This window comes from Topomyia yanbarensis, chromosome 3, assembly GCF_030247195.1.
Source record: "Topomyia yanbarensis strain Yona2022 chromosome 3, ASM3024719v1, whole genome shotgun sequence".
Lineage (NCBI taxonomy): Eukaryota > Metazoa > Arthropoda > Insecta > Diptera > Culicidae > Topomyia > Topomyia yanbarensis.
Window position 1 is genome coordinate 285,690,025 of NC_080672.1, and position 19,468 is coordinate 285,709,492.

The following is a 19,468-nucleotide window of genomic DNA, read 5'->3' on the forward strand; positions in this document are numbered from 1 at the left end:
CCACCACCGCTAAGGAGAATTTTAATACTATTTGGTTTATTTGTTTTATTTGGTTCATTTGTTGAATCAATTTGTTTTGGTTCTTAGCCTAGTTACACTTAATGATAGACAAAAACTTATTTGTAATCGTATTCCTAGTGCAGTGGAAGTCGAATCCTGTGACAACTCTTCTGAAAACTTGCTGAAGTCCGGTCAAAGTGCTGCGGAGACCGTAGTTGGTTCTCCTAAAAGGTAGTCGAGAAGATAGTACAGCTTGAAGATTCAGGCGTTCTGGAATTGTAGTGCAACCCACTCTGGCAGAGAGTATGTCTGAGACGGATTCTAACCAGCAGAACAATATTCAAGCTATGCTATATTTCACCCTAAGGAGAAAAATTGGGTAACCACCAAAATTTCTCACCAGGGGCGAAATTTGTTGCTAAAGCAGTTTCTCTGAATGCTGAGTGTATCGAAGTGTATTAGCTGGTAACTGTTTTCATAGCTCGGCAGCTGAAATCTGTTTCGCCATGGCATACCCCCATGTGCATTGAAAATGTCTCAGACCATTGGACATAACCTATTATTATTATATTTCAGAATAACAGGGACTTTGTGTAGGGGAGAGTGGGTACACTTGATCCCACTTTTGTTTTTTTCTCATAACTTTTCAATGAAATAAAAATTTAAATTGTAAAATTCGCCATTTTGTAGTCAATTTGTATTGTAAGAGCTATGTAAATCCAAATACTATGCACTGTCAGTAATATGAACAATTTTGGAAATCATGCCAAAACGAGGTTTTTGTAAAAACGTGTGGTAACTTGATCCCTTGCCTACTAGGGCTAAAGAAACAAAGCACACTGTGACTAATACCTACTAATATTCAGCCAATCACCTGTCCTGACAAATTAATTAATTAGACTCCCCCTTTAGATGCACAAAAAAATTTAATCACTGTAGAGTCAAGACAAGTATTTGCGGTAAATCCGTGCTGTTTAACTGGATTTTCCAACCTACCTACCTTCCAGTACCTTATACCGTAATTTGCTCACGGAAAAAACATTTTAGATTAATTAATAGTGCCAGGCACGTTATGAAAATGATGTTTTCCTATTTCTATACATTTAGAAAGTGTTTGAGAGAGCTAATGATAGGGATCAAGTGTACCCAGTGTTACAGGGATCAAAGATATCTATTGTATAAGGTGAACAAAATTTATTTTTTTTGTATGTGTTGTGAAACTTTTTATTATAAAAATGTTTGTTTCTACACAAAAGCCCTTAGAAAGTAATCGAACTTGAAAATATTCATATACAATTAATTAGCCGATCTCTTACAACCGCTTAAAAAATTGTAAAAAGATCTTGGAAATGGATATCAATATTTGTAAATCGCTAGGAATTAGCTTCGTACAGACAATTTTCATAAAATATACGAATTTTTCGTACATATTATGAATCGTTCGTAGTTCTATTGAAACACTTTTATATTTTATTACGAATTTTTCGTGAAAACCACGAAACGACTTTCGTTGGCTTATTACGAAACAGCTACATTCGGCAAACGAATTGTTCGCTGCTATATAGGAATATCTTTATGATAGTTACGAGCACCATTCGTCAAACTGTCAACGTCAAAAGAGCTTCAATAGAGGTAGAATATGGAGTCATTGTTGCTATACGTCAGATAATTGTTGATCATCACAAAGGTCTCGGTCTGACTATTTAGTAGCCGTATCCGTGCCCGCCGGTTTCAGGAAGATTTTCTGAGCCTCTTTCGCTTCCAGTTGATCCAGAATCCGGAGCAGTACGGATTCAGTTGAGCCTCGCTAACTGCTCGTTGGCTTTGTATGAATAAGTTTGAGTTTTCTCTGCCGGGGTAATGTCAAAATAATATGCTATTTTTTCCTGCTCATTATTTTATTGAATAATTTATAAAAATAACAAGTTCACGCGCATCACCATCTTCAACCTTTTAGGTAAACGATCAAACATATGCGTCACCGCACCTTTCTACCGCCTTCTAACCATCCTTCTCCAGGCGACTTAAACAATCTAGTAGCTTTCACCCTTCTTCCCGGCCACCCGCTGGAAGTCATCCATCTTAGTCGTTGCAATCGGTGCCCCGATGAAGGCCAAATGATCGATAATGGTCGTCTCGTCACCGGACTGGTTATCCTTCACGAACAGCTGCATATTCTCCGCGTTCTGAAATTTGACGAAGTGCAACGGAATCAGCGATCCTGACACAAGATCCTTCTGCTCCAGTACCAGATCCTGCTTCGAAACTTGCGACTCGGCGATATCGAAATCGATGGTCCTTGGTTGATTGATGAAGATTTTACATTTTTTCGGTCCGTGAGAGGGCGGTGCTTTGAACTTGATGGCACTGATTTTGACCACCTGATTGAAGGTAATCGAAATGATCAGCTGTTCGTCACAATCCGATGTCAGATGACCACCGCTGGAACTGAGCGCATTCACCATCGGGTGGTCGTCCGATTCGTTCAAACATTCACACTGGTTCTTCTAGATGAAGGTGTTCAAGTCCAACATTTCATGACCGTAATCTTCTCCAGATTCATCAACGCTGGCGACGTAATGTGTATTTTGGCTTCAAGTCCATTAATGTCTGCACCCTGCATCCGGTCAATCTTTGTTCTGGCTCGGTAGAAAATGAACGTTGGCATGGCCAACACGCCCTGGGACGACGCCGTTTCGGTACATCTGTCGACGTTCACTTTGAGCAAAACAGCCTTTGAATATTTCGCCGGAAGCTGATCGAACAAATGCGATATGTTTCGGCACGGTCCTCAGTAAGCTGCGGTAAAATTCCTCCTGCTGCGGCAAGGTCGGTTTGGAAATGAGCTTCATCGGTGATTGCTTTAACAACCATGCTGTACGGTTTCTTGCGTTAAATGAAGATTACAGGGCCACTACTTTACCCGAGAAAATAACTGTTTAATTAGCTTTTAACGTTATACACTTTACACCAGACAAAATTCAACTAACCGAGAATGGCGAGAGATGAACGATGATAGATAAATACTTCTTTTAAATGAACGAAATGAATTCGTGCAACCAACAAAGTCGTTCGTAATATACACATACGTTTATTAAAATAAACAAAACATTTCGCTTAATTTACGAAAAATAATGTCGTTTTCAACGACAACATTCGTGCAATGTAAACTAAATAAGTAAAATTTACGATAACGTTCGTTCATCAAGCGGTCATTTCTTCACATCACAATAAAATCGATTTGGCCACATCGTTTTTTTTTTAAATTGAACAGAACAAAAAAACCGATCCCAAAAGATCGACTGAAAACAATAAGAGGCTAATAAATACGAAACCTTTCCTAAGATAAACGAAATGAATTCGTGCGACCAACGAAGTCTTTCGTAATATACGCAAACATTTATTGAAATAAACGAATCATTTCGCTTCATCCACGAAAAATAATGTTGTTATCAACGATAACATTCATACCATGTACACTAGATAAGTAAATTTTACTAAAACTTTTGTTCATCAAGCGCCTATTTCTTCACACCACAATCTTTCTAGTCCTCAATAGAGGTGAGCAGGTTGCAATAAAATCGATTTTGCCAGATCGATCCTTTTAGTTAGTTAAAAAATCGTTGTTGTCAAACATCGATCCTAAAATATCGATTGAAAAAATAATATGCTAATGAATACGAAAACTTTCCTAAGATGAACGAAATAATTTCGTGTGAGTAATGAAATCGTTCGTAATATACACAAACGTTTAAATAAACGAACCGTTTCGTTTCATTCATGAAAAGTAATGTCGTTATCATCGATAACATTCGTGCAGTGTACATTAATCGTGTAAAATTTATGAAAGCCTTCGTTCACCAAGCGGTCATTTTTGTGCATGAAATGAACGAAACCTACTATTTACAATGCACGAAAATACTTCGTTGCAGAAAACAACGAATGAATTCATGCATTGTATGGTCGTTTTCATTATATTTACGAATTTATATTATCAGTGAACACATATTTTCTAAAATATAGTACAATTTTTCCAAACCAAATGTTATACATTAGATTTGTTTTGATACATCATAAACGATCAAATATTTCATTTTCTTTTTATATTGAAGTAACTTTTGATGTATATATTATGAGATATGGCCAGGGAATCAAATATCCCCAAGGATCAAGTGTCCTCAATCTCCCCTACGGATCCTCAAAATAACACAGTTTTTCGCACGCTTTTCTCATATATCGGAATAGGTATACTACACATGAAAATCGTGGTACTTTCCAAAACCATACAAAAAGTCATGCAAAGAAAACCACACAAAAAGTCCATGCAAGAACAGAATCCGGTGTATTGAGCTTGAGCTTGTTCGATCACCCCTGAGTGCTACTCCGTTATTGATCGGGACTACCTGACATTGAACAGAGAATCAGTAGATATAGATAAAATAACACATCATCCTTCAATGTACAACTCGTGGTAATCCCAGGTTGTTTATTGATCAATACCGGCACCGGCAAGGCGCGAATGTAGATTAACGCAGGAAAAGGAAAGAATGTTAATCCGACACTTGTTTTTGTTTAGAAGCCGTATATACTACTGCGCACTTCACACGTGTTACGGAAGAAGGAAGATTTTTTTAAGTTATTGTGTTCAAAATTGTGCTGGATTAGCGTGTGATTCAAGTATTTAGGTTTTCTTCTGGGCGCCTGGCCACTGGGATTCTCATAAGGTGCCCAAAATACATTTTTGAAATATCGTAACAGCGAAAAGCAAGAAAATGTCTAAACGCATGCGTAATTCAAATATATATTTTTACAGATTACTGAGGCTACATTACTGATTGTTTTTGCGAAAAGAATATGAAATAGTTATGAGCGGCCCAAAACAAGCATTAACATATTTTGGTCATGCAACGAATAAGCCAGTGGTTAACAGTTAACTTCGAGGGAAAATCCCAGGCAAACCGTTACTCGCCGTTCCCAGTTGTTGTTAGTCAACGAAAGAGAAAAACTCTTTTTTGTTGCTTGCTGTGTTCGCTATGTTCGCGGGTTTTGCGGAATTTGTTCTCAAATGAAGTGTTGACGGTTGGCTTATGCTCTCCTGTGATGTTTTTGCCGAGAGCTCGTTTATTTAGTTAATTTCCATATAATAATTCTAGGGGTTGTTGTCCACCAGGAGTTTGATATCACTATCCCAGAAGCCAGGAATTGATCCACCTGGTTCCGTCTACCACAAGTAGAGACAAAAACAGGATTTATTTCGTCATTTTTAGAATTTTTTAGGCATTTGAGTGTGTGTGCTAAGTTAGTAAATCAATTCTTATCATACCCCTACCCCTAAAACTGCTAGTATGTTCGCTATAGTAAACGTTGACGCGGTTGCTTTTCTTGAAATGCAAATATTCAGCAAGACCTAGTGAAACAATGAGTATACGAGGATTTTATCTAACAAAATAGTAATAAATTGCAAACATTGGATAGTTTCTGCTGATTGTTTATTTTTTATCAAATAATCCGAAGTGATTCCAACACGAACACGCTTTAATTCCAAGTAATCCAGTGTAATCAAGGCATTTTACAGTAATTGAGCAATCAATGAATAATCGGATTTTCGAAGAAAAACCTGTTTTAATCCACCTAGCGGTGCAATTGTGCCTTTCTCATTTCTCTAAACTATGGCACGGAGGCTTTTTATGTTCAACATAATTGTGGAAATGTCCATTACATTCTTAGTACACTTTGCACTTATACACAATGGCATGCCAGCCACGAACTTGATGAGCTACGTGTCGACGGTGAAACACTTGAAACAAAAAAATATCATACTCCATTAGCCTAATCAGCATTAGATCAATGTTATCTGCTTGCTAACTCATTTTGTTATGCGGGGATGGGTATGTAAGGAGGGCGAAAGTCCCATGAACGAACGACTCCCCAGCTTAAATTGGTATGCTTTGTGATATAGTGGTGGTTTAAAGATGATGGGGTTGAAAGGTAGGGGTATGAGGGTTGGATGGGGTGGTGGTCTGAGGGGTGATTTAAGGAGATTTTTAAAGGAGGGGAGTGAACAGTAGAGGGGGGCGGTGTAACCCCTCTCCGTAAACCATCAACTACGCCCCTGTTAAAATCCAGAAACCTTATGCGAGTCGAAAAAAAATTAGGGATTAGGGGATTAGGTTGACGTTTTTCAGAGTGATTGCATAACCTTTCTATATGAGAAAGGCAAAAATGTGCAAAATCCAAAAAAGTGAATCTTCGTCAAATTTTTTTCGTGTTTACATCAAATCTCGACGTTTTATGCACCTTGAATACATTTAGCATCAAAAATAAAAATTCTATTTTTAATTTTTCCTATAGTTTTTATGAGAAATTTCTGTGTGGCCGCACTCTGAAACCCGTAATTCCGGAACCAGAATTTCGATCGATCCAAAATTCAATAGCAGCCGATAGGAAGGTTGCACCTTTCATTTGATACTAAGTTTGGGCAAATCGGTCCAGCCATCTCTGAGAAAAATGAGTGACATTATTTGACACATACCCACATACATACACACACACATACACACACATACAACCATACATACACACACACATACAGACTTTTTCCGATCTCGACGAACTGAGTCGAATGGGATATGACACTCGGCCCTCCGGGCCGGGATTAGGTTGACGTTTTTCAGAGTGATTGCATAACCTTTCTATATGAAAAAGGCAAAAATCTTTATAACTCGTCGTTGTTGTGCTATCTTATGACAAACGCCATTTTGGGGTAAACTGAGTTAGATATGCCACATTACTTGTCTAAAAAATCTCTACAAAGTGGCGTTTACAGAATTTTGACATTCTGCTTGGTTACTGAGATATAGCGAGAAACATGCTGAGAAATTTTTAATTTTTTGCTTCAAATGACTGTGTCTGGGGATTGGCTCTAATTATCTTTATGTATGAAATGTTTTTATATGTAAAACTATCTGATAAACACAATGGAATAATCATTTTCGAAACAAAAATGCACCAACTGTGAGAAAAATGCAATTTAAGTTTTAAACTGGAAATATAGCATATTTGGCAACACTGTTACCAAAAATAGTTATTTTTTCCAGATTGCCTGACTCATTTCCTTCAAAATGCATCTCACTGATTGTTTATAGACCAAATGAAGCCAAAGATATGAATAAAAGTTAATAATTGATGATTTTTTTCTATGGAAAATTTTCCATCAATACATCAATACATTGTCATCAATACACACCTATGACACGTGTGAGACCGACTTTTGTTTACATTTTTAAAGAAAACTCGCAATGTAGTTAACCGATTTTCGTAATATTTGAGAGATTAATGCAGAATAGATAGAAGCATCATTTGTCTTCTTTGAATTGTTTATACCATTTATAAGTTTCAAGATATTCAATCTCAAACTTTAAAAGTCGTTTTTCTCGAAATGTACAAAATGGCGCTTGTCATAAGATAGCACAACAGCGACGAACTATGAAGTAATCTAGATAACTTTTTCGAGAGTTACATGTAATCAATGCAGGGCCGGCGAAACACTTTACGCCTGAGTGGGTAGAAAGCATAGGGTGAGGGGTCCATTAGTAAGGATTTTTCCCTTTTCGCAATGCACACGCTTACACGATATTTTCAAATGTGTGTAGTGCGAGATATATGCGTTGCACATCTAAATTTTTTGAAATGGTTCAAAATTTCGAGTGGGTTATTTTCGAGTGGGTAGCACTACCCATACTACCCACGCTTTCCGCCGGCCCTGAATCAATGCTGTTAGAAGCCCCTTAACGATATCCTTTTTTTTTTCTTTTCTTTTTTTTTTTTAAATACGGTGCGTACTAACATAAACGGGTTTTCTTTTTTTAATGTCGCGTAGATTACAACACGAGTTTCACGCTTCAGCGAACTCAAAGGTTCTCCATCTCAATTCACCGTCAATTTCTGTATCGAAAATTCCATCACTTACTCTTTCCAACCCACATCCGGTTTCATCGAGGGAACGTGAGGAAGACTTTGCTTATACGAACAAATCATTTCAATCGCGCCATACATACCTACCTTACAAACATCGAAGATCGAACATTCATAGGTGGCTCTTACGTTCTTGTCATTGTTTCCCTTTGGACCAGGTGCACATCAGCTCCTACTTTTGTGTTGGGCCATAATCGAGGAATGGCAACGAATCCAATATTCGGTTCCCAATATCAAATAAAACATCAGCAAAACATCAATCAAATACGACAGTAGCGAGAGTCAATATGCCGTGCGTGAACCGACACGACCCAATGTTCAAGTTGTTGTATACGTACTAGGGTGGTTAAATTGTAGAACGGCAAACGACATATTGTTTTCATTTTTTGTGTACCCAAAATCTCGCTATGGTCCAGCTTCTATATTCACTACAAGGAGATTAGAAGTTAAGCGGTTTCCTTTGTCTCGTTCAATATTCGTAAAATGTAAGCTAATTGATATTTTCCGTGATAATCTGGTTCGGAGATTGTTATGTTGGTTAACCCTCCGGAAGTCGCTCTTATGGCCCACTGAACGAGTAGCCGCTGATGCCCTAAGACGATTTCGTTATATTTTCAGAGCAGCGTACACTCAGTGCACTAGCGCGACTGCCGGAAGGTTAAGGAAAAGCGCACCACTGCAGTGTTCTGGTTTCAAAATAATTGAAATGTGTGTCAATTTTGAAAACAGTTCGTTTCAAAGAATTATATCGGGTAACTATTTGAAAGCGAGTAATATCTGAATAATGAAATGCAATAGATTATTCCAAAACATGAATGTTTTCTATTTAGTCCATGAATCACACTAATATGAATACTAGCACGATTATACGGTATCGGTTTCGCGAAGGGTACCTATGTGTTGCTCATCCATAAAACGAGAGTAAAGCATGAAAAGAAAGGGGAATATTTGCTCGCGAAACTGTAAGGGCGGAAAGACAGCTCCACCGGTTGATGTTTGGCACTGCGAATGGAGCCTGGCAGCATCCAAACTGCGTCGCGGTATGCGGAAAACCGCTACGCGAACGAGCCAAAACCAGGGGTTAGAAATGTGTCAATTCCTGGTTTGTTTGTGTCGGTTTTCGGTGGATTCGGTTTTGAGACGCAATTGAACGGGAAGGTTACGAAGAATGTTTCGATTTGGACGTGTAGAATTTTTTATATTATTATCAAGTTAGATACATCGTGGGAGGATACTTTGTGAACCGCCTCCCATATATGATAATGATAATACCAATGTTTTGCTCAGTTTATAATTTCTGCCGCTAAACATAAAAACTGTAGAGGCTCAATGCGCTAGCATAACTGAGCCGTCAATCTTTTATGTTTTTACAATACCAAAAAAAAACCCTTCCTTCGGTGTGCCTTCTCTCGCATTATTGTTCACACTCATATCGTCTTCGATACTACTTTCTTGCTGTTCATGGTCGGTTTTTGGTTTTTGTTAATATACGGCTGTATTGTGTACCCGTCCTCTTCGGCGTTCGTTGCTTTGTTGGTGGTACTGGTTGGAGGCAGTGGGCGCAATCCTTGTTGAGTGCATATTGTTACTGCTGAAGATCCGGCGTAGACATTGATTTTGCTCCGTTTGTGGGTTAGTATAGGCACTGAGAACTGACATCCAGGTAAAGTTTTCAAAGTGCGTGTTTTGAAATGTCTTCAGCAAGTAGCAAGTTACCACTAGCCGGCGCTACGCCTGAGCAGCAATCGCTATACGGGTCTTGCATGCAAACTCGGATACAACAGTGATTCACGCATGCGAACCAGTGTGCGATGATGATTTTCAACGAATTTTCATTTAACTGCTTACACAATTTTTTCGGATAAGTCTGTTCTAGCCTATATGTCTGTTCTCTGTGGTATAGGATGATTGCGTACTGTTTTTGGTTGTAGTAGACGGACGTGTTCCGTTTCTATGGTTAAGCGTCTCATAGCCGAATTGGCATGTTTCTACAAATGCTTTTCTTTTGCAAAATAGACAAAGCAACATGCGTGTAGGTAACATGTTTTGCCCGATGGTACCAGCTTTAGCTACTGTTATGTGCGAGATGAGCAGAAAGACGTCAAAAATAGAAATTGAACGATACACCACTTAAGGGGTTACACCAACACTTTCTAGACGCCATAAAGGAGTGAATCGAGATCTTATCAAATGTGCTTTATAGTACTAGTTGTGAAGCATAAAAAATATTTTTTTCAAGTAATTTTGTCGCAAGATAACGGCTGTGCAGCCTTTTCCCGTAGACGCCTCTTGTTGGAGATAAATTATGTAGACACACTTCTATAGATTCGTTGTCTAAATATACAAGGACGCTGATTTCAACGCTGAAGCATTCGGCGAAACGAATGACTGCTTGGCTAATATTTTGAATATAGTCAGCACGCTATGTTCGTTGTGGTACATTTGTGAGGTGTTCACCTCTGCCAGATAGTTTCGCTTCTCGCTTAGCTTGTCATACGGGACATTTCGAAAAATTAATCGAGCTACTTTTTGCTGTAGAGGTAGGTAGTATAGTAACTATATTCATAGTTAGGCGGAGACACTGAGCGGAGCCAATTGAACATGTCAAATGCCGGAGCCAATCGAGCATGACGTCACGTAACATGTTTTCTTTGGATGTATATGGAAAAAGTATTGTGATTATGGTAATGACTATTTTACTCTTATCTTGTGTTATCGAGTGTAGAGAAACGAAAAGAAACAATTTTTTTTCTGTAGCAAGAAGAGATATTCGCACAAGTATAAAATCACATAATCAGACCTTCGAATTGGTTTTTTTTACTCGTGCATGTAAAGTTCTCACTCACGACGACAACTAAATTATTAAGCTAGAGCTTGAACATTTACATGGGATGCCAGTGTTTTCTTCCTGAAATAAGAGCTGCCAGTTTTCCGGCTTTTGTGTCCGTCTAACTCTTAATGTAGTAACTCTAGTAGGTAGAGGTGACGCTTTAATTGTATATTAATGTATGTGGCAGTGTCGCGAAATTTCGGAATTTTAATCGCCTATTTCTGCATGACTTTACTGAAGCCAACATTCAGTTTCCCCACCCCCTCATTTATTCGCTTCTAAACTGAGAAAATATGAATTCATTCACCAACCAAACCATTAATTTGGTATCTTTACTCCATCATGCCTCTCAGAAAGAACATAGAAAGAAAATTGCTACTGCAACCGAATATACCTGAATGAATGTGCTGCATCGAACGAACCAATGACGAGGTAAAAAAACGAAAAATTCCATTCAGCGGAGCGGGCGTGTATTAAATTTCGTTTTTCGTTCAAGCTCATCTGGGGATGTCAATTTTTCTGAGCTTGGGTTAGTTTGTGAGTTTGTGGAGTTAGATATCGACGGATACTTTTGCTTTGCAAAATAGACAAAGCAACATGCGTGTAGGTAACATGTTTTTGCCATGATGGTACCAGCTTTAGCTACTGTTCTGTGCGAGATGAGCAGATAGACTGACGTTAAAAAAAACACCACTTAAGGGGTTACACCACTGTAGACACCGGAAAAATAGGCATATTTCAGATTTTTTTCTAGACGCAATAAAGAAGTGAATCGACATCTTATCAAATGTGCTTTATAGTTCTAGTTGTGAAGCATGAAAATATTTTTTTTCGAGTCATTTAGGCACAAGATGGCGGCTGTGCCGCCTTTCCCGTAGACGCTTCTTGTTAGAAAGGGTGTAACCGTAGCAGGATGACCAGTAAAGAGCGTGCAGTTTATGCGCCACTCCCGCAGGGAGACTGCGCGCCAAGGTTGTTTGGCCGGTTTGAGACTCTTTCGAAAGACGAGACCATTTTGAATGCTTACTAAGAAGAATCAGGTATCTATCAAAGCATGCTCAAAAATGTACATTTTGTTTTGGGGCGTTGTCGCCATTTAGTATTCTCTCCTACTACTGTGTGTGTGCTCTATCTATCTTTTTTACTAACTGTGCTCATGTGCTTTAATTTCACAGCGATTCTCTGGGTCAATCTGCTGTCTCACTCCTGGGTTCCCAACGTGGTCAGCCCAGTGTTGGTGCACCCGGGTGGCTTAATGAATGTGTTGGGCGTGCCATCGTTTCATGCACGTGCTTAATTGGTCTCCCGCCCACACTTAATTCGACGGATCATGTCACAGCATGTCCTAGTTTTCTACACCATCCGGCAACAAAAATGCCTTCGTAGCGCTCCTACCGGACGAGAACAACACGGAACGGACTCACCAGTTCTTGGTTTTGCTGCTTCTGACGTTTTTACACTGGTATTGTTTCGCTCCCTTTTTGATGTGGTTGCGACCGACGACGCTCGATCGCCAGGTGGCCAACAGCTGAACTCGGAAGCTTCGGGACTCGACCTTACGGGGTAGCTCGGACCGGAAATGCGTTTTTCCGGTTCCTTTCAGGGTCAGCGGTCGACGGACAACCGGACACGAAGCTCCGGCCTTACGGGTTGGCTCTGGCCGGGATGACGGTCTTCGTAGTCCTTGGATGAGGATACGGGGTCCCCTTCCCCTCACTCTCGAAGCGATCTGGTGACTATCGCTTTCAGCGTGCTGGTACGCTTAGGGTTCTTTGTCTCGGCGTCGCACAGAGGAGTAACTAGAACAAATTCTTGGCCAATAACCAAAAATATTTTTTTTCGATTTTTAATTTAGGTATATTATTTTTAGATACCTACCTGCATATTGTGGCAAAATAAAGAGTTTGCCAAAAATTGCTAAATATTTTTTGCATGGATGCTAAATGGTGATATTTTAAGGGATTTTCAATCATTTTTTATTATATATCCAACAAAATCGCTTTCTTTCTGGCACACACAATCTATCCTTAACTAGTAGAAGCACACACGACTCTATTTACTAGAAATTATACAAAATGGAATTATTAGAAATACATAAATGAATTACTTTTTCATAAATTAAAAGACTCGCGATAAAATGCGCCCAACCTCCACGCTCGTTGACAGCCGGTGGCAAAGTGAGTCAGACCTTTGTGCCTCAGCTTGGGAAAGGTTGCATCGGACACTCATTCGGCGAGCCGGAAATGCGTCATTTCCGAGTTATTCTTCGGGCATCTCATACATCGGGAGATACGAATTCCCTGTCCCATTTAGGCTGCTTATTCGTTGCTCTAGCTGTTTCATTCCAACCCCGAAGAAAGTTCTCTCGGAGTAGTGCCCTAGTGGAATCTCTCGCGAAGTCTTAAAGGGCTTAGCTCATTCCTAATGAGTTGCCTATGGTGAATTTGGCAAGTGAAGCTTTTTAGCATATTTGTAGGCTTAATTTAATAAATTGTTATGAAATAATTAGTATTGCAAAATGACTTAAATTTTATTAGCAATACAGATATATAAACTCTGAAAAAACTTTAATTTATTTACTACGTGCACATTGGATCAACTGTTACAAGGGTCTACGGCCGGAAACCTATTTCCCGTAATTAACTTAGAGGTTAAAACTAAAGTTTTTTCGATTTCTTATAACAATAGCAAACATTTTTTTCAATGTTTGGATTTTTCACGGAATGCCGCTCATTTCAGTAAATAAACGCTGAAAATGTCATAAAAGTTGTCACAAAATTATTGATTAAAAAAAAAGCAATGAAAAATAGAGAAGTCAATTTCGAATAGACTAAAAATTTCAAATCGATAAAAATTCATTTGTTCGACTTACGTTTCCGGCTAAAACAAAAAATGTGGTTTTGGGAAAAACGCGGGTAAAGTTTTCAATTCGTTTGGGGTATACATAGCAGGCGTTTCGGCAGAATAGAATCATTTGAATATTTAGCAGTCATTGTCGCCTATGACCATTAAAAAACGATTTTTTAAAAATTCTACGATGGTATGACCCTATTCTCTGTGGCGTATTCAGATAAATCCAGCAAAGCGCCCGCCCCAGAGTGCACTGCGGTGTATTTACTGTAGTGTACAGTGGAGTGCGCACTGAAGTGTACACTGGCGTGTGCTCTTTGGTTTGTTTTCGTGTGACACCGCAAGCGGCAGTGTGGGTGCGATTGTCGATTTGATTTGCACTGGTTTTGTCTAGTGGGGATGGTGGTGGCTTATTGCAACCCTATATATGATTTTCTACTGAAGATTTGATACGAGTTGCTTTGTAAAGCTTACGAGTATTGCTACACTACCTGGGGAAACTAAAAGTACTCGGTCATACAAAATTTTCAAAAAGTGGGAAAAATTGTAGTGGGAATAGTGAGTCGCATGATGATTGATGGCTTTACTGTAACCGCCAATTATTTAGATGCAAAAACAGAAAAGTCTTGCGAATCAACATCCATGGACTGGTAGGCAGTGCATATTAAGAAAAGCCAGTATTTCCACAGGTAATTATGCTTATTATGGATTGATCTATATTATCTTCTAATTTTATTGTTTGATATCAAACAGATAGTCAAATGTAACAATTCTGAATACTGTGAATTTCTATGACCTTTAACAATACTGCTTGAAGGATTTTTTCAGGTCCTTTCCCAATGTGACAGACACATACTGGATGCGTTATAGCAGAACCGTTGAACGCAAACAATGGAGATGTATACCCACGTTTTATTTTTCAAAATACAAATATGAAACCTAAAGCATTGGGATATCCAGATCCTCCCCCGTTGGATGTATACTGTCCATCGATTTGTAATCTCAGATCGCGTATGCACCGAGTGTGGTGTGGAATATATTTTGCATAGAAATCAAATGCAGCTCGGCACAAAAAATCACGTGAGTAAGTTTTTCTCTAAGAAGAAGTAGAACACAACAACTAAGAAAATGTTGGAATGTTCAATTTTTCCATGAAGCTGTTCTTTAGTTAAATGTTACCTTTGCCGGTATTAGGGTTGCCATCTCTGGAAACACTTCGACCCGGAGATTTTAATTGACCTGGAAATAGACGGGAACAGACGGGAAACACGACCATGCGCTGGAATTGGACACTCAAAGCGATTGTCTCATAACGTTTTGGAACTCTCGCTTGTTTTGTATTAAAAAGAGGCATATAAGCTTTTTTTAGTACTTCTGTAATCCGCCAGGTAACAATTTTGCACATATTTTATCAAAAGATAATGCTCACCAATGTTCTGAGTCGTTCATATTTAGCTGTAAATTGTTCGTGTTTGTGTATCTACATTCTACACTAAGGAGAATTATAGCATAGTGCATATTGCATCTGCTTGCATAGCCAAACCAAGTTTCGCGTTCATGATTTCTTTTCAGCTTAATCAACTTTTCATGCGGGACGCAATGCAGGATTAGAATTTTTCTCAGACACACAAATAGTGTTTTCATTTTTAGAGCTACCGTCAATCTGGCGCTAGCTTATCCCAAGTAACCATGAGCATTAAGCCATTGCACTATATTGGCTATACATTTCACTAATGTTGCATTGAAACTCCATCACCGCATTAACAATGCAATAAAGCTCTATATTAGTATCAATAATGCATATATGCACAGCCGAAATATAGCATTATCGCTTGCTCTACATGCGCATATAAAGGTGATACAACGTGTAGGTGCTTCAAGGATCTTTAAAGCATGTAAGCTTTACATGTGCATTTAGTGCCATTATAGAGCAAATAGAAAGCCGATATAATTGTAATGCTGTGGGTTCATTCGTTAAAAAAGGCGACGTTATAATGCTTATTGGTTACTTGGGTAGTCCTGTCACTAGGTTAGAGTTGGATTCTGATGAGACGAACTCGAAACACAATCATTGGGCTGAAGTCGTCTACTGTAATAAGAGAAAGTGTAGCTTCTAAAAACGTACAGTGGAACAATACTGCTTGTGTATAGTTTTTTAGACATACATGGGATCACTTTCTGTTTGAACCAAAATCAGAAAAAATCTCAATGAGGGTAGGATCATAGCACCGTAGGAACTTTTTGATATTGTTTATTACTCTTATTGAGTTCTTGTCGACCGGTCTCACGAACACTAACGCAGTTTCCTGGTTGAAAACAATCCCATTTCATTTTGCCGTCTTTGTTTATTATTTTCCACCAGCTAGTGATGTAGTATTTGTGTCATGTGACGTTAGTACCTGCCATTGCAGAAATGGCTGCATCCTGAAACCAAATGAAAACAGTGTAAAAGATCGCCATGTTCCTCTTGCATACATCTCAATAATTTGAATCAACTTTTTGACCGTTATGTACAATATTATGGTGGCCCATGTTGCACACAAACCATATAAGGGCAAGTAAGCAAGTTTTATCCCGTACGAAATACAGGTATAATCGAGTTTTAAATGCCATTTTTTGATATTCTTTATCGTGCTATCTATCAGGTGCTACACGCTCATTTCAAAACGCAACGCCGAAGAGATATATTGCAGGTTAGCAGAAGTCGAATCATTTTGAAACAAAACGTGGAACGAAATTTTATAATTGGATGCAGAGCTGCATTAAATAAAAATTGTTTTCGTTTGTTAGTTTACTTATGGCTACACTGAAAATAATCGATGCGATAAAACCATATGCAATTAAACATGTGCGTTCTCATGTTAAAAAGAAGAAGAAATGATTTCCCTTTGAATTTCACATGAAAATCCATTAAAAAGCATTTTATATGGTGTTTAAAATTAAATTCAAACAAATTCCACGTGAATACGACATATTTATCCATTGAATGTTCATTGCCATGCTATTGAGTCGTAAAGTATGAACTTTCCACATGACTTTCGCATGAAAAACATGTAGTACATTTCTACATGTAAAACAATTGATTTCACCAATTCTCCTGTTAACGAAATCTATAAGCAAAATAAAGTGATATTCACGTGTAATTCATTTGGAAAATTTTGTCAATGGAATTTCTTATGATTTTGATGTGCTTTTCACACCATGTTCGCATGAATTTCATTTGAAAACCATATTTCCCACACTCGAATGGATATTCAAGTGGCAACCGTGTGCATTTCATGTGTTTGTGGATTGAAATAATTCAATAGATTTTTACATGATGTTAACGTGTTAAGTTTTTTCAGTGTATCAAAATGAATGATGCTGTTTAATTTGCCTGTATTTTTTTTAGTTATTTTAATAAAAGAAAAGAAAAAGAATATATAATCAGAATTTGTACCTTTTTCTTGTTATATCTTCTCACACAGAGAACACAATAAGGATGTGGAAGTTTACTTATAATTTTCCAGCACATCTTGAACGGTTTGCATTTCCGCTGTAGAATAAATCATTGATTAATTCTTAATTATAAAACAGGTATGCACAGGAAAGAGTTGTGAAAGCTGAGACTGGACTGAGGATTTAACAAATATTATCGGCAAAAAAAATGCATCCTTTAATTTTTTTAGATACAAAGATTGTTTGCTTATCAGTCAAGACAAGAAGAAGAAGAACTGTGCAAAATTCAGAACGATTGGTCTAGGAAATTTCGAGCTATGATTTACATCGCATTTTATCGAGGTGCCTCCTGAAAAATTCACTGTCTGCATCCAGTGTCAGGTTCAATTTGTAAAGTTGTAATAGTCAATTCATTATCAGACAGTTTGCAGACTATAGGAAGTAGTTAATTGTAATTTATTATTTTGTAACCGGGATTTGAAGCTTTCTCAATTTTTGCATGACGTCAGCAAAATTTCGTTGAACTGAACGTTTTAGCAATTCAAGATGTTGAAAGCTCAGCAATTTGGATTTAACCCATTTGACAGATTTACTTCGCTGAAAATCAGCTTTTGAAATTGACAAATTCTCAGCTCAATTACTGAAATTTTGGTATTTCAGGCTTGATTTGGCAATCGTGCTGATAATTTGAATTTCTCCATTTTCTGTAGGTCTGCTAAATTCTATATGCATGGTTAGTGGAGAAGTTGGGTAGGGTGGCATAATAAGCCCCACCAGGCTAAAATCCAAGGATTCCTATTCCAAGGACCACATAATTATCTGAAGCAAATAAATAATTGTATTTGGTATTTTTCATGTGCTGCAGAACAGCAATTAACACAAATGTTGCAAAAGAGATAAGCTACCACTATTGTTCTATAAGCATTTGATTTAATTTGAAATAGTCAGAACTGTCTAACTTCTAAATATAGTGTTAGAGAAGCTCTCTCAGTTATTGGAGTGGCTAGCGGCTAACAATAAAACTCCATAACGTTCTCGATAGAATGCAATATTATTAGTAAAATAGCAAAATAACGTTTTAGCCAATTGTGGGCCTTAAATAATTCTAATGTTGCTTTGTTTAAGTAAATCGAGAGTTCCGAAATTGTTTTAAAAATATGAATACTATTAAATGACTTAAACAGTTAATTTTCAATTAACCTCATTGTACGGTTTTTTAACATTGCCGTGTATTGCCGATCAAAACGCAGTAATGCAAATGGCAGCATCATGTTACCGGAAAAAGACAAAAATATGCAAAAAATTGTCATACTCCTCTTGCGCACATTTCTTTATTTTCAGTCCTCTCTTCGGCTTTCTACTGGATAAACATGGCTCTCTTTGCTCACAATAAAGATGACAATAAATAAGCCAGTTTTATCAGGTAGGAAAGACAAGCACCCGCATTTTCGATTTCCTCGTTCTTTCCTTCTCTCTACTCGCTTGTTTCCAATTGCACATCAAAGGGTTACAGTAGAGCGCGTTTGGATAAATTGGATCGATTCAAATCGGATATTCAGACCAAAGTTGTTTTTGCGAATTAAAAACAGAACTGCAATAAGAATTGTTTTGATTCTTTTCTTTTTGCATATCGCTATGAGAACAAGTAACATATTTTCACAAATTATTGCCTATATATTTTTTTCGTAGCACACATCAAAGAAAGTAAATAACAAAAGAAAATAATTTTTCTAGGGAATAGATCCAAATAAATGATAATCGGATATCAATCGTAAAATGCAGTATTTTATGAATATTCTTATTTATATTCGTGGTTAACAAATTGAATCAAAATGTTAATAGCTTACAAATAGGCTCCGCAAATACTTTAAGCTCAGATTAAATATCAGATTTTAAATATGTGCATTGTTCCAATAAAAATAAACTCACATAAAACATCTAAATACAAAATATTTTGAAATTGATCGCGAACGCAACGGTGATCAATATATTTGTTTCGATTGCTGGCATATGCTTCAATAGTTCTGAATCACCGGTACATATACTCTACTTATCTACTTTTCCAAAATATACCTTGAGCCGTGAATCAGAAAATAATACGACATATATTTGGAATACTAACCCGTCAGATTAAAATATTATTTAATTCTAGAAATAATTAAAAATATACATGATTTAGTCAGTTGTTGTAATGATTATTTGATTATAAGTTTTTTTAACCCATTCATGCCCATGTTGTTTGTGGACAACAACGTTTTTAAACAGATATAACTTTTGATTGAGGCGACATTTGCTCATAAAAACAAGTAAGCCTCATTAATGTGATTATTGACTTTAATTTGAGTATTAATAGTTACAAGGATCAGCTCTAGAACT

At 37.6% G+C, this 19,468-nt stretch overlaps 1 pseudogene; it reads right to left on the reverse strand.

The window, feature by feature from the left end:
* Window positions 1-2,033: 2,033 nt before the first annotated feature.
* Window positions 2,034-2,874, reverse strand: LOC131688650 (thioredoxin-like protein 1; annotated as a pseudogene).
* Between the last annotated feature and the right edge of the window lie 16,594 nt (window positions 2,875-19,468).